At 39.5% G+C, this 17,401-nt stretch overlaps 1 protein-coding gene across 1 annotated transcript in view; it reads right to left on the bottom strand.

Moving 5' to 3' along the window:
• Cpne4 (copine 4) overlaps positions 1 to 17,401 on the bottom strand; it is a 522,029-nt gene that overhangs the window by 111,351 nt on the left and 393,277 nt on the right. The gene's annotated exons all lie outside the window — the stretch shown is intronic.

Raw genomic sequence — 17,401 nt, forward strand, 5'->3', positions numbered from 1 at the left:
GAGGAGGAGGAGGAGGAGGAGGAGGAGGAGAAGATAGATACAAGTATGCTAGGATGAGGAAAGCGTGGACAGCCAGTGGTGACAGCTGGGTACCATCGTGGGGTTCACTGCAGCTTGCCAATCTCTTTGCTATCTTCGAATCATTGTTGGCAATGCAGAGCCTTGGCCCACAGCTGACACTGTCTTGTCATCAGGATCACCAGTCCTCAGAACTGGGGAGCAGAGCCTCCAAGGAGGGGGAAGAGGAGAATGCCACTATGCCCACATTCATCTTAAACTTGTGCAGATTGAGAGAGAGCTGGGAGGCGTGAAATGGCTCCTGCTCACTGTCAAGATGTGACTCTGGTCAGATAGGAGGCTCTGAAATGCTGCCCAGCAAACAAAAATCGCACAGGTTTTCTGCCATCTTTTAAGCTTTTCCTTTTACTGTATATTATGTAAAGGTTAGGTCCAGAATGTTCCCCAAAGGTCTCATGTGTCAGAGGTGGGGCTTTAGTCCTTCTCCACGGCCTCCTGCTTCCACAGTGCTTGGACAGAGCCCAGCATTTGCCCGCCCTCACCACCTCCAGCACTGCTGCCGCCAGGACAACAGCCTTGGCCCTCACCGGCGTGCCAGAACTACCACCAAGACACCGAGGCCACCATCCACCACCAGCTCAACCTGGAGCTCTACGCCTCCTACATCTATTTGTCCACGCTCCACTACTCTGAAGGTGATGATGCGGCCTTGAAGAACTTTCCAAGATACTTTCTTTACCAATCTCAGAGGAGAGGGCGCATGCTGAGAAGCTGATGAAACTGCAGAAACAGCGCCATGGCCAGATCTTCCTTCCGGATGTCCGGGAACCAGACCATGGCGACTGGGAGAGTGGGCTGAACGCGATGGGGTGCGCGTTACACTTGTAGAAGAGCATGAATCACTCAATCCTCAATGAGTAAAATGTACAAGAGCTGCACAAACTGGCCCCTGACAAGAATGACCCCTGCCTGTTTGTCTTCCTGAGACTCACTACCTGGAGGAGCACCTGAAGTCCGTCAAACAGCTGGCCACCACACGACCAACCTGTGCAAGATCGGGCCCCCCAATCCAGCACGGCAGAATATCTCTTAGGCAAGCACACCCTGGGGGACAGTGACAATGAGCCTGGGCTGATAGCTAAATGTGCTCTTCAGATGAGGGGCCTGTTTGGAAGAGATGGGTCATAGGGTACATGACCTGGAAGGGTATATTCTTATCCTTTCTCTCTGCTTTCCAGCTGCCATGGTATAAACAGCTTTCTTCAGCCAAGCCCTTTCCACCAAGCAGTTTCTGCCTTGGAGCCAGCCAACCATGAACTGAACCCATGAACTGTGAACCTAAGTAAGCTTCTCCTCCTTTAAATTGTGGGTGTTGGGTATTTTTGTTCCAGTGGTGAGAAAATGACTCCTACAGAATGTATTACATGTATCCCAGTACATGCAAATGCCACAAGCAACTCCAGAAAATCTGAGTACCACGGTTTTCTGCAGAAACTGCCTTGATTTCTACAGACTAGATCAGGTTATCAAGAAAACTGCAAGAACTGTGCAAGAACGGGGGGAAAAGAGCCATGGGAAAAGGAAAGAGGAGTTAAGAAGGTAAAAAGCCTGGCTGTTGGACTCTGCCCGTTTCCTACCCTCCACGACCTCCAATCCTGCCCTGTTGCTGGCCCCATGTAATCTTTCAGGGAAGAGAGTTTTGGGTCTAAGGGTTAGTGGCACATGGTCAGATTAATATAGAGATACTGGAAGAGGTTGGATAGAAAAGTCTGGGCTTTGAAATCAGATGGCTTGGGTTTGAATCCTGACTCTGACCTTACTAGTTCTTAGTCTTGAGGGTCTCTGAGTAAAATGTCAAAAACAATTCTTACCCTGCTTGGCTAATAGGAAGAATTGCTCAGAGTAAAACTTGAAGAGGATTCTTGATTCCTTACCTTCTCTTCTCTCCTTCCTCATCTGTTAGCTAGGAAATTTTCATTCCTTGCTGAATTTATTGCCTAAATAGGTTTCCAAAGGATGCTTTTCTTCCTTATCCTCAGTGTCACTCTACTTCAGGACCTCCGTCTCATGCCTGGGCCACAATACCCCCATAATTGGCTTTCCCCCTTCTTCTTTAAGGTTTTAGAGCCAGGTTAACCATCAGAAACACAGCTCTGACCACATCTTACTTCTCTCACACCACAGGATGGGTACCCTGAGGATTTATCCTTCCTTGGTATTTTCACACTAGAAATAAATTTGTATGCTTAGACACAGACATTAGGCTTCCCTGGTCCATTTGAATTTCTTAATGGTACAAACATTCATCTTCATAACCCCGGAAGCGAGCCTGGTGCTTCACCAACAGCATGTCTTCAATTGAGATATACAGCGCTGAATGAATGATCATGTATTTCGTGTAGTAAAGACAGCTAGTAGTTAAAAGATACTCATCAGAAGAAACCCATCAAACAGTTACCATTTTGGGGGTGGTCCTGGAATTCTGGTTTTGATCCTTGATCATATTGTTAAAGCAGAATATTGTCTTGGAATGTAGGAGAGAATCCCAAATTTGTTGAATAAATGAATCCATCAATCTAATGGAGCAAGGGAAGGTGCTGTCATCTCCACTTGGCTAATGAAGAAATTGAAGCTTAAGGCAGGTGGTGCTAAGCTGTTGTCCAATCACCTGTAAGTAGGTGGAAGATCCAGAGGCAAGTGCTGCCTGTCTGTCTGCCATTCTAGTTCAACAAAAATCTATCATTACAGTAAAACAGTATCGAGTTTGGCAGCATTTTCCTGTGCTTTGCAGGTTTGGTTGGTGACAGGCTTGCACGTCACTGAACCTGGGAACGTATGGACCACAGCTGCTTCAGTAGCTGTGCCCAGGTAAAACATTGATTTGCAAAAAGCAGCAAATTTTGGCATACTGTTCCATAGCAGAAGAAAAGGAAGGTCATATCAAACTGCTTCTCAGAATTCCAAGCTCCATTAATACTGAATCATTTAACTGTTTGAATTTTCCCATCTAGAATCTCTAGTCCTGGTAGATGGTTCTCACACAGACTCCTCATGTGTAACAGGCACACATGGAACCTTCTGTCATCTTACAAACAGACTTCGCGTCAGTGCTGAAGCAAAAGCACTCAGAAGAGTGTAAATGGCATGAGCGGGAACCTAGCAGAAAGCTTGTTCCCATGACGGGAGGCATCAGCAGGGAGGGGAGTGTGTTGGGATTAGTTTTACATTGTGGAATGCTATCCAGCTAGTTTATTGCAACAGAAGGAAACTAGAATTGGTTTTATTCTCAAGTCTAGTCTGGATAAAGGTCCCAGGCCTTTTACTTCTAACTATAGGTTTACAGGTAGAATATTCCTTAATCCTGCGAATGTCAGTCCTCAGTCTTCTGAGTACAAAAGTATCAATTTACAGGGTCTGGGGGAGGGTGAAGTTAAACTCTTGCAAAAACAGCGCTGAGTACCTAGCTCCTGGAGGGCGTTCCAATTTGTTCATCAGAAAATAAAAATGTGCAAAACCAGGAAGGTACCAAAGACCACCTGCTCTAGATTAGTTTTATATTGTTATATAACAATTTAGCACAAAAGGACAGCCATTTGATACTTCACAATTTCTGTGCACCAACAGTGGAAGCACAAAGTATCTGGGCTCTCTGTTCAGGTTTTCCTGAACCTGAAATTTAGGTGTTGGCTTGGCTGCATCTTCATCTAGATACTTTACTGGAGAAGGAGCTACTTTCAACCTCCCTTAGCTGCTGTCAGAATTTGTGGCTATAGTATATTCATAATAGCTTGTTTCTTAAAATCCTGGAGCAAGGAGACAGAGACTAAAGTTTGGGACCTCTTGTAAAGGGCTTATCTGATTAAGTCAGAATCACTAATATAATCTCCCTATGATGAAGTCAATTAAGATTAGAGGTCTAATCTTTCACCTTTGTTATATCATATACTATAATCACAAGAATGATAATCTCAAAACTTTATATCTCTTGCTTAGAAGGTCACAGGTCCTGTCCACACTTAAAAGAAGGGGATTACACAAAGGTATGTACGCTTGAGGCTAGGAATTTTGAGGTCCATCTTTGGGTGTGTGCATTATAATTGTGGAGAAGGAAGGAAATATCAGTACTTTTATTTATATTCATTTTTACTACATCTTTAAAGATCATGTATACATTTAAAATTCATAAACTATATTAGTATAACAGTAAAGGGATACATTTAATAAATATATATAGTTGCAGGGTACTTTATTGGTAGGAATAGACAATAAAAAGTGTGAACTGTTCTAAACAACAGGTATTTTTCCTACTTCCTCTTCCCACCTTTGCTAGTTATTCAAGATAACCTGTGCAAATAACTTAATCTGTGTCTCACTTTCTTCATATGTAAAATGGACATAATTCCTTCCCTGACTACTTCCTAGGTGAAGCTGAAGAGAAAATGTTGAGAAGTGTTAGGAAACAGACACAACACAGACAACAGAGGCAGAAAAGCAAGAGTTTATTGCCTCTGATTTTAGATTCAAACAGCAATAAAGAACTGTTTGAGGAACCTTCTCTCTTCTCTCCCTATATAATTTCTCCCATATATATGCAGGATGCTCCTGCAATATTGAAAATATTTTTAAGGCTCCCTGGGCTTTATAACAAGTTTAGAACAACCCTTGAAGTTCCTGTTTCCTGCCTGTTCACTGCTAAGGGCACTTGACCTGAAATGGGATGAGTGATATTAAGTCACAGGAAGGTTGCTGGCATTTCCCTCCCTCCTTGTCCTTCAATCATGGAGGATGACTGGCAAGCAAAGCTAACATTTTAAAATTTTTTCTTGTGCTTGTGACAGCATTTGAGCCTGTTCCTCCATTTAGCCCTAACATCAAAGGCAGCTCTAAGGGAGTGTGGCCTGATAGAAAGACGAGGAGCCTTAGGAAACTTTAGGAGTCATTGAATGGACTTTTGATTTGAGCAGAGCATGCTTTAGTTTCTGCCCTTAAGAGGTTTGTGAATTTGAGAGGAGCTTTCTCAACTCTCTGAGCCTCAGTTTCTTTCTTGGTTATCTTACAATTTAGTTGTGTAGATGAGAAGAGACAGAATGTGGGAAATTACTTGGCATAATTTCTTGTTTTGACTATCAGTTATTCAAATGGTGTGAAGAGTCATTTCTCTTTCTTGGCTCTTAAATTTTTACTGGGAATACAAAGCGGTGAGACTATTTGGAGGTTTGAGTCACATGATTCTAAGGAGCCATAGGCTTCAAACCCTAGCACTGTAGTACACATCTGCATAGGATCTGGGAAAACGCTTGCAGGTTTCTCTTCCTTACTTTGGAGTAAGGATTGGTGTCATTAGTCTCCGAGCACTTACTTTAAAGAACAGTTGATGCAACCATCCACCCCATGCTTTGCAAAGAACAGTAGCTACAGTTTCAAATACATACTTTATCACTGCATAGTGCAGACTGCCACTGCAGGTAGCAACCCTGACAGGTGGTATGAGACAAGCTCATTTGAGAACACTAATACAAATTTAAAAGGATGGCAACCTTTCTGTTTGTGTTCAGTCATCCTATTGCCAGGTCACTTTATGCCCATGTAGAGGCTGGAACTTAAAAGGATAAGCCAAGTTGATCCATAGTCTATTTCTTAACTTTGTGTAATGTTGCTGTATAAAAATAGAATATTCTTGTCCATCACCAGGAAAAGCCACTGGGACTTTAAAAATAGTTATTTCAATTTTGAATTTTTAAATAGGAATGAAAATGTCTAAGTAAATGTAACAAATTGACATATATATTAAAAATGTGTGTGAATTTTAAATAAGTGTTTTGCACTTTCCTAGATGCAAATGTAACACACTATTAAGGTAAATTTTTTTTTAAATCCTGAAGAATTAATCAGTTTGTGATTTATGTACTGTATACTATTATTGCTTTGCTGTGTTTCCTTCCAGTCATACACACATAAGCATTACATGTGTGTTCACATGCATACTTCCTATTTACCATTACACATTTATGCCACAACTAAGCTCTCTCATCTGGAAGTTAAACTCATGTAGCCAACTGCCATGTTATTTAACTATCCTTATTTTCCCAGGACTGAATGGCTTCCTGGGCTATGGGACTTGCAGTGCTAAGCTCAAGCCAGTCCTTAGCTAACTGACCACTGGGTGGTCTGTGAACAGTTTAAACTCAACAAATACAAAACTGAACTCATCTTTTTCATCTCAAGTTTCCTGCTTTTTTAGAAGTCTCATCTTAGGGATAGCACATTTTTCATTCACACGACCCAGTCAGGAACCAGAGACCAATTAATTAATTCTCCAGTCTTGCTTGCGTCTTCCTCTCGCTTTATCTAATACTACCATATTCTCATCATCCCTGCCTGGTAAACAACTATTCCTGCTATGATTTCAATTCTAATTCCTTAGTTCAGCCTTACCCGCATTCTATTCAAGTTCTACAAGACACACACAGCACTGATCCCAAGAACTCAACCATCACATCTTTCTTCTGCATAGAAACATCAGGGGCTCCCGTTGCCCTTGGAGTGAAAATCTAAACTTGTTAGCCTGACCCATAGTCTCTGTTGACCTCATTAGCTTTACCATCTTTTATCCTTCCCCAGGCCTCTTTCTCAACATAGTGAAATGCTGCAGCATTGAGCTCATTAACTACAAACTTCTAGGCCTTTAATCTTCCAAGACCTAACTTAGACACGTTCTCCCTGGAAGCCTACAAACATTTCATATTCTAATACGTTTGTTCAACTTACACATCAGCAAAATTCTGAGGACTAGTTGGTAGAAAAAGGTCTTAGGATATTTACTGGGAGATCTTGTAAGACACTGGGTTGGTTGTTTTACAAATATATGTAAAGATTTCCATTAGGAAGTGGAGTGTGGGAGTGAGGAAGTGGGGTGCATGCTTCTAGTCTCACCTACGGGGGCAGCTGAGGCAGGGGAATTGCAAGTCTGAGGCCACTCTGGGCAACAAAATGAGACCCTGTGTTTTATAAGAAACATAGAAGGGTTGGGGATATAGCTCAATGGTAGAGTGCTTGCCTAGCAGCCCAAGATCCTGGGCTATGTCCCTAGCAGCATGATAAATGAATGAATGGATGGATGCTCCCAACAAGGAATTAGACTTTCTGTTATTGAGTTAAGCAGCTGTCCTTGAGTCTGACTGCATATTAGAATTACCTAAGCAGCTTTGAAAAAAAAAAAAAAACGAGAACCAGGACTTGTCATGTAGAGGTACAAGATCCCAACAATGAATGTAACTGTACTGTATCCCTAAAATGTACCAATAAACTCAATTAAAGCTGAAAAAGAAAGCTTTTTGCTTTGGTACTTTATCCAATAATTCCATTTAATTATTCTGAGGTGGGGTCTAGGAATTAATATTTTAAAAAGCTGCCCAGATGGTTTTATTACATATCCAAATTTGGGAACAACTGCCTTAGTTATGTCACTGCAATTCCACATGGTATTTATGCAAATCTTTTCTTCCCAGCCTAAGATTAATTATGGGATTCCTCATATATTGTTAACCACAGCCTCCAAATCTCCCCAAAATCTCTCTCCCAGGAGCTTTCCTACCTATGCATTAAGGGCCAACTGTAGCAGTAAGAAAATGATACTTTGATGGCCACCCTCCTGAATTTTACCTTTATGTCTTAGTTGGATTGAATTTGGGAAGGGATACAATGAATTTTCACCCTTAAATCCCACCGAAGAGGGAGAGATTAAAAGTACAATTAAATAGAATGGTGGTTCTAAACCAAGGCTGGTTTCATCTCCTTGAGAGGGATATTTGATAGTACATAGAGACATTTTTGGTTGTAACAATTGGGAGATGCTACTCAAAAGAAATAGTTAGAAGCTCACTAAATGTCCTGTATACATATGGACATTGCTAAACATCTTAAGATATAAACTCCACTCCACCTGCAAAGAATTATCCAGCTCTTAATGCCAGCAGTGCTCATGTTGAGAATCCCTGATTGAGAGATGACTCCAAAGCTTTTTTTGAGGTTTAAAATACTGTGCGGAAAAACTAAAAGTGTAAATAAGGTTCAAATGGTATAACTAGGAGTGTGAAATAGGAAGAAAATGGCTAAAGGGGAAGTGGGAAGGGGAGGGGAAAGAAAATAAGAGAAATGAAGAAAATGTGAAAAAATGAAAAAATGGAAACAAAGTATTTGCAAATAGAAGAGGGTGAAGGGAGGGTAGGACTATGGGGAAAAAACAAGAACCAAGATACATCATGTAGAGGTAAAGATTCCAACGATAAATTTAACTGTACTGTTTGCTTTAAATGTACCGATAAACTTAATTAAAAAAAAAAAAAGAAAAGAAAGAGATACTTGTGCCAGTGACTAGCCAAGGAAGAGTCTTTGAAGTTCTTCTAAAGTTTATGAAGAACTAGAGTGAAAGGCAGATTAATGTTAATTTTGGAAAAACAAATTAGTACACAGACACAAAGAAATTTTAAGGTGGAGATGGGTGGATCGAAAGGAAAATGTGGTTAATATTGTCTTGAGTATTTTGTTCTACATTATTGACACCTTACTTGTGAAGTGGACCAGTAGGCTCAGCAGTCTCTGGGAGCTTGTTAGAAATGCAAATTGTCAGGTTCCACCTAGACCTAAGGTTAGTGCTCAGGAATCTGTGTTTTAACAATCCTACCCGGTGATTTTTTTTTTTTTTTTTTTTTGGTACCGGGGATTGAACTCAGGTCCTTTACCAGGTGATTTTGATGTTGCTAAACTCTGACCACATCTCTATTAAGGTCTGTTATACTTTGGTACGTGGTATCCTCTCAAGAACTGATTTCATTAATAGGAGGAGCAGGGTTGAGAGAATTGTAGGAGAGCTTAGGAAAAGGGTCAGCTGGACCCAAAGGGCAATGACCTGGAGGTAATGCTTCCTGACAAGTCTGCTTAGTGGCTTTATTCTTTCATGGGATAGCTGTCATGAAGCGTTTTAAATGTCAGTGCAGGCAGGCATGCTGGGTGGTCAGCAACAATAATGCTGAGTAGAGGTTTAATTGCCTAGAAAAATGATGGGTGGGGAGACAAGCTGTAGAAAAGTTCTAAGTATCAGAATCTAGAGGATGGCCTTTTCATTTCTCACTCACTTCGAGACTTAATTCAACCTCTTTAGCTCACCGTGCCTACATCTCCTGATTTATTCCACTGAAAATCTCATGGCTTAAAGATAAGCCAGGACTTATCATTCTTAGCCTTAGACATGGTCTTTGCTATTTCAGAGACTGTCCAAAGGAAGTAAAGAACTAACACATGAAATATGGCAGTGAAATGAAAGGGACTTGACATTTGGAAAATCCACAAGGTTGCTTTTTTTTCCCAATTATTTTTCAGAGAACAGCTTAGGTGCCCCTGTCTTCCAAAAGCTAAGCCGTGAGCGCCAGCCATGGCCAAGATACTGTTACTTCTTGACACTTTCCTTCTAGCCCCTCACCCCAAAGCAGTGTCCTTCCTCTTGTTTTCTTCCCAATCCATACTCTTCTCTCTCTTTCCTTTCCTTCTTGTAACCTGGAGCTTTTCCCTAGAGGGAAAAATATGCTTAAATTTTGGGAAAAAGACTATTAGGAGAGAATATGATAAATGGGCTGCAGTGGCAGGTTCTCTGAGGCATAACAACAAGGAAAGGAAATTTTCATAATGAATTTAGGAACTGTCCAGGTCAAAAGTGATGTGATAGAAATGTTAATGTAATGACAATGTGTGCAAGGGTATGAATAAATAGAAGAAGAGAGTAGGGGGCTTTTAAATGGCAGATCAAATAGCAAAACCTAGCAGAGATGTCTTCCACTATATATATATATATATATTTATCCTTTCATCCATTAAGCAAATACTTATTAATAATCAATTACATATATGCCAGACAGTGTTTTAGAGGTTGAGGATGTAGATGTGAATTAGTTAGGTCAGTTTTTCTTTGGACCTTGACGCCCTTCTTACCAGTCAACCAACTAAACCACCTTCTCCAATTCCCCTTGCAGCTGTGTGTGGTTGTGTGAGTGAAGTTCTAGCCACTGGAATACAGGCAGCAACACTGATGGCTATTTGTATCTGAAATAGCTAGAGAGATCTTTCTGAATGTTTTTCTCCTCTCTCTGGTGGATACAAACATAAATGAGCCCTAAGTATGGAAAAGCCACAAAAGAGAAGCAACGTGCAACCTGGTAGAGAGGGACAGACAGACACTGATTTGAAAGTTTTGCCTTTGATTGTCATGCAAGCAAGAAGTAAAACTTCTTTTATTGGGGGTGTTATTGAAAGATTGTTTAACCTAGGACATTTACAGGGTTCACTGAAAAAATTTAATTGTTCAACACAATTCCTGGTACCTGGTAAGTGTTCAGTAAATATTATCTTTTAATAGTTCAGGACTGAGACAATAGAGCACGAGAGACCTGGGTTTAAACTAAGACTCTGCTAACTTAGCTGTGTAATCTTAAGCAATTTTCTAAAACAGAGTCTTGAATTCCTCATCTGTAAAATAAGGAAAAAATATTAATGAAAAGAAAGGATTATTAAAACGAAGAGAACATTATTCTCCTAATTCAAAACGAGCCTTGATTCCTACGGAATTAACCCTCTGTAAGCTGCTTACTGCTCTCCCATGCTGCAATATTGATTACAGACCTCAGGAGAGGAACTGTGGCCCCAGGGGTGCTATTTACTTCAGTGGATTTGAAACATTATGGTGTTAAATTAGGGCCATTGTCAAGAATGAGATCTGGGCTTTAGAACATGAATGGGATTTCTTCCTTTCCAAGCAGTAAGAGCTAGATTAGAGAAAAAGAGCTAGAGTATGAAAAAGGAAGAAGACAAATTTGGTAAATAAGCCTAAAGGTTCAGAACAGAATAATAGGCACATAGGGATACAGGAATTACAAATTGCGAGCAAATAAAGGGAAGGGCCAAGGCAAACTCAAGACACCTGAGGTATCAAATCCATCTGGCAGGTGAGTGTCAATCTGGCTTCCAATCCAAAGCAAAAACAATGAAATTGTAGAAAGGACACAATCCCTATTCAAGATGGTTTGGTCATACACGAGAAGGGGAAGACATGGATAGCTGGATGTAATTAAAGGACAAGTACTAAGGATTTTATATAGGGCCAAGAACAGAGCATATGCATATATAGACAGAAAAAGTGCTGAATTACTTGAGGTACCAGTAGTAAGTTAGACAGTACTGCAGAATCAGTAAGAGGACAGCATTTCTCAATGTGTTGGGCAAATAGCCTGCAACAACACTATATACGAGAGCTATTAAAATAATGATTTCAGGGCTACCAGTCTGGGATTGTCATTCAATAGAGCACTTTCCTGATTGGTCAGGAGCCCAAGTTTGGAAATGTCAGAAGGCACTTTGTGAACACAAGTGTTTTAAATTAATGTGTGGTAGCCCAAGAGAGTGCAAAAAGATAAGCAAGATGAATCGTGTGTGACAATGTCATCTGTTAGTTCCTGGGTTTATTTATCCCTACTTTGGATCTAGGGTGCTAGCTGGTTCTCCTTTCTTTCTATTACTTTCTTTGGCCTGAGTTTGCTCACCCCAGCATGACCTCAGTTAATTACCTGCATAAGGGATGGGGGTGAGTGGACACTGAAACAATTTGTACCTACCACTTTAGTTCCTTCTTCAAGGCAAGTACCTTCTATCTATATCCACCCCACTCAGAGGATGCCAGATGAGCTCTGCACAGGGTTGTTTCCAGCTACCTAAGTGATTTGGATATTAGAAAAGGAGGTTCAGTCCCTGGTACCAACATAAAAAGAGGTGCCCTACTGATATAGAACATAGAGGTAAATCATTATATTTTGGGCCTGGGATTTAGCTCAGTGGTTCTGCTGTCTGCCTTGCAAGTGCAAGGTCCCAAGTTTGATCCCCAGTAACAAAAAGAAAAATTAGAAAATGGCCCTTTATCACATGTGACTAACTGGTTTTAGGGTGCTGAGTTGATACTTGTCAGTGATATTCTGGTATAGCATGTTTGTCACTACTGGGCACTATTAGGGTGTTCATAAATGTTTGCTGGTGGGGACTTCCTACCCTCTTCTCTTCTAAGACTTCTGAGTGGAAGAATCTGTTTTTGTTTTGTTTTGTTTTGTTTTTGTACCAGGGATCAAACTCATGCCCTTGCACTTGTGAGGCAGGTGCCAGAATCATTGATCTAAATCCCCAGCCCAGAAGAATCTGTTCTTAACACAATGTTGCTTCATAAAATATATAGATATTGACAATGTGTTGATTTAAAAATCAAGGGAAATGATTAATATCTACTTCACTGAATCTAAGAGGAACACATTTTCTTGCTAATGATATATTGAAAAGAAAGCATTGCATTACACTTTTGTTGAGACCATTTTTTTCTTAGTGTCTCAACAAATTAGTTGACAGTCATATATAATTTTATTAAAGCACTAATAAATATAATCCTAAATCTACACAGAAAGGTAAACAGTGACTTCTATATAGTTCAGATGACACTTTAATGTGTTGTGTTATAACTAGGGTTGCCATGACAAACAAGAATCTTCTCCCAATATTTAATGTATTAAGGTGTGTTTAATATCACAGGAATTTCAGGCTGAGTAGATATAACTGAGAAAGCACTTAGCTTCTGACACTGTCAGTTACTTTAAAAACTAATCTGTCACTATAGAATTTTCTCCAACACTGGTGAATAAAAAACAGATGCTTCCTATATCTACTACCACTTAACACTGTGTTGGGTGTATTCATCCATTCAGTAAAAGAAGAGAAATAACTAGAGCCATAGGACATAAGTAAGGGGAAAGTTTATCCTTTTTTTCAGATGATATATTTGGAAAGCCCTCAAGATTAATAGAAAAATTACTATAAACAAACCATAGAAGAACTTAATGAGATACCATTTTAAGAAAACAAAATTTTAGGGCCTTTATAAATATAGAAGGTGTAATGGAGGACTACATTTATAGTAGCAAAATAAATAAATTAGCAAAGAAGAAGATAACTGGGCATAGACTTTAAATGTTCCAAATTTGCAAGAGAAAACCATTAAGTGCTCTTGAAAACACAAAAGGAGATTTGAATGAATGGAAAGATGTGCCATGTTCCAGGGTAGTAAAAGAGCATTAAAAAGAAAAAATTCTGTTCAATTAATGAATTTAAAGCAATCTCAACATAAATTCAATACAAAATATAAATAAATTAAATAAGTTGTTTATAAAGTGAAATGGAAGTAACAAACAGGAAAAACATCCAGGAAAACTCCCCCAGACAAGGAATCCAGAAGTGGAAGGAGCCAGCTCTACATGTATAAAATCATATTAAAAATGACTACTTATAAAAAATTGGCAAAAGGTGGGAGAAACAGGAATGAAAGCTAACTTTTCTAAATATACTTTGTTTTGCAATTTTATCTTTGGAACCACATAAACATTTTATATAATTATAAAAAATTGAATTTGAAGAAAACTTTTGAAAATCTGAAAAAATGAAAAAAATCTGACAATTGGATAGTCAGAGTTTTAACTACAAGGAGGAATGATTTCAAGAGACATTAAAACATAACTCACTCTCCATATAAATATTTTGGAGGAAATGAATTTCAAAATTAAGGAATTGTAAAAGATCATTCCAGAAAGCAAGGAAACTATTAAACACTAGTGTATGTCAAAAGAACTCAAGGGCCAATTTGAAGGAATTTTCATTGGTCAGTGTCTTAGTTTCTGTACTTGTTGCTGAGACAAAATACCCAACACCTAAAGTTAAAGGAGGAGCAGTTTATTTACGTCACTGTTTGTAGACGTTTCAGTTCATAGTTGGCTAGCTCCAAGGCAGGGTGGAAAGGCAGAGGGGCATCAAAGATAAGAAACATGGTAGGCATAAGGCAAAAGGCAGAAAGGCAGCAAGCAGCTAGCAACCAACCAACAATGACCATCTTTCTATTCCTTATATTTTGTCATACCCAGGATGGGGCAGCCTTAATACTAGCATCACATTATGAATCAATTCCAGCATCATCACACTCTAGATCCATCTACCTGGAAAAGCCCCACCTATGCACTCATGAGGTTTTGTAGGGGACATCTAGATACAAGCCATAACAGTCAAATATTTCAAAATAATAATATTAAATAAAGTATGTTGAAACACTCATATAAAAATTACACCAATTCTTAATAATTCTAAGGACATTCTTGCCTGAAAACAGACCTTACATCTAATTAAGTCCAAACTACTCACATAAAGGAAAGAGAATGATGCTACAAGATGAAACAATCTATTTTTTAAATTACTATATTATTAAGGAAAAAAGAGGGAGAGGAAATCAACAATGAAAGAAACTTGAGACAACTCATTCAAATGTAATCCTAGTACCTTATTTACATTCTGATCCATAACGTTAAGAGAAATAAGTCAGACACACAAGCTTAAAAATCATATGGTTTCTCTTATATGAAAAACTCAAGGTAGAAATAAATTGAAGAGCAAAATAAAAGATATGGAATAAGAAATATGCAAACAGATTTTTGGCAAATGGAAAGGGCACCAAAAGATGAAGGGAGATGGAGGAAAGGGATGTAAAAGAAATGATATGTGTCATGTACATGTAGCAACTACCCACAATGAAAGTATTCATGATATACTGCAAATGTGTACTGATAAAATAAAAACAGCAAAAGAAAAAGTAAAACAAACAAGCATAAAACAATTGCCGATAAAGGAGAAAATCAAGTGGATATGAATAATGGCAAAATATTTGATGCCATCAAGGATGCATATGCTTAGGTATGATAACAGTTTTGTGGTTATGTTTATATAAAGACTCTTTATCCCTTAGCAACACATGTTAAAATCTTTTCAGATGAGATGATACTATGTGTGAGACATGGCTACATTACTACATCTGTTGGCCCCACATATGATTTCCTTCTTGGGTTTCTTCTACCATAAGAGATTTTCATGGGCCCTAAAAATGTCATTGTTTTCTGATATAAGAAAAAATGTAAAACACTTCATTCAATCTTAAAAGATAATTTTTTCCTTTTTGACTTCAGGATCGTGTAAACCATGTTTGTATGCTCCTGAAAGCATCGTGGGGCCTGGCATTGTGCTGTGATTAGTGGATACATCCGCTTAGCCTGGACTTGTGCAGAATGACCCGGCAGTGGGAAGGAGGACAAGGGAAATGGGTCCCTGGAGAGTGAGTGATGTGAAGTTGGTCATGATTCATAAGTACTGAAGCCATGTGATGGGTCTAGGAGTATCATGCCATCCTTCCACCTTTACTCATGTTTGAACGTTTCCATAATAAATAAGTTCAACATTAATTTTAAAAAGAGTTACTTAAATATTTCTATGATTTTACCCCGGGAAATAAATAAATAAAATCCCCAAAAGTGAGTTACTTATTAAACTTGGTTTTTATGGGGATCTTGGATACATGAGAATGAAAAATGTGAAGCCTTATTTGGGATGATGGGGCTTTAAAAACTTTCTAATTTTTGGGCATGGGGACATTGGGGAAGAATAACACCCATATGGACAGAGCTGCTGCCTACCAGGATGGTACCACTTCATTCTGGAGATGAAGGCCTTAACAGAATTTTACAGTGTTTTGTTTTGTTACTGATGATTGAACCCAGAGCCTTCACTTTTTAAATTTTTCAACACAGGATCCATCTATTGATCCATTCACTTTACTGTCACTTGTTCCTACAGAGACTGCAGAGCACTCAAAGGGTAAAACAGTACTCCTTTTCTGCATGCTTATTCATTTGATTACAGAAAACCTTCTTTTATCCATGTAATAATGCCCTATGACAAAACTGATCTATGGCTAAAGGAAGCATTACTTTACTTCTGGTCAAACAGGGCCATTTTCTCCCTGGGAATGGGATAGTACTGCTCAGAGTCCAGGTGACAATGGCCATACCAATCCTGAAGCAATAGTTCTTGGCTGTCTTACATAGGTGCTTCTGCCTGAATGTCTAAACAACCAGAAATCCTGATTTTGGCACAAAAGAGTTTTAAGTAGGGGCTGAGACTTGAAATACCTTGGCTCTCAGTGTCTCTGACTTGGTGCTTAAGAACATGGAAGTAAGCCGGAAAATTCCGGCACAAAGTCCACCCAGAATGAATACACATAGTGACCTTAGGGTCCAAGAAGGAAACATAGAAATTGCAAGGCTTGTTTGAGGCCTAGACTCAGTACTTACACAAAGTAATGTTCTCACACAAAGCTTATTAAACTTTGGAAGAGGTAACCTTGTGTGACCTCAACCACTGAGAGCTCAATCACAAAGTCCACGCAGAATGGGTATGGGTGCAAGCAAAGATATACAAAGTTACCTTAAAGAGGTAGGTCAAACAAACCAGATGGACTGACAACATTGAAAAATCAAAGGAATTTTATCATCAAAACCAGGCCTGAGGGTGAAAGGAGTGAGGGAAATGTAAAGTTACAAAGGCAAGCATCATAAGAGGCCATGTAACACTTAAGGGCATGAATGCCCTGAATGGTCAATGTAAGTGTTCACTCTGCCAGATGAACCATTATTCTCACAGTGGCAGTGGATGCCCCCAACTTTCAACATCTGCAGCCACTGACTTCTCCATGATCTAGCATCCCTGGTGCTGCTGTCAGGCGGTAACAGTCACCTTCTGACATTTCTCTCCCCTATTATTCACCCACAACCGAAAGTCCCAGTGAAGCTGACGTAGTTGCTGAGTCTGCTTGACAGGCACATTTCTCACTGAATATCCATCAATTGGCCTTTCAGTTTAGAGACACTGGTCTCCAGTGAGTTACTTAATCATACTAAATTCATGGGACCAACTCTAAGGTATTAGTAACATGGAACCTCCAGGTTTACAAGTCAGAGTGAAGGCCGGACCATAGATCAAAGGGAACATCTCCTGGCATCTGCTTCTAACATGCCACCAGTTGTCTTTCTTTGGTGATTTCCAACACTCCATATGCTCGTTTTCTTCCAACTTCTATATACTCACAGTATTTTAAAGCATTCGTAGGATAGTAAAAAAAAATGGTCACACAATGCTTTGTAGCTCCTGACATCAAGAGGTGGAATCTATGTCCTCACCCTTGAATTTGGAATATCTGAGAGCCATATGGCCCAACCATCTCAATACTTCTAGGTGACAGCCAACCCTAGAAGAGCCACTCGCTCATGAGGGAGCTGACCATCTGTGCCTGCAGGAGTCTACATAAGACCTACCTAAGGACTACTTAGATGCACAGAATCACAAGCTAAACAAATGATTGTTGCTTTAAGCTACTAAATGTTGGGGTGGTATGTTATGCAACAACAGATAATTGATACAGAAATATTTCATT

This window comes from Fukomys damarensis, unplaced genomic scaffold (genome assembly GCF_012274545.1).
Source record: "Fukomys damarensis isolate Sample0158 unplaced genomic scaffold, DMR_v1.0_HiC HiC_scaffold_37, whole genome shotgun sequence".
Classification (NCBI taxonomy): domain Eukaryota; kingdom Metazoa; phylum Chordata; class Mammalia; order Rodentia; family Bathyergidae; genus Fukomys; species Fukomys damarensis.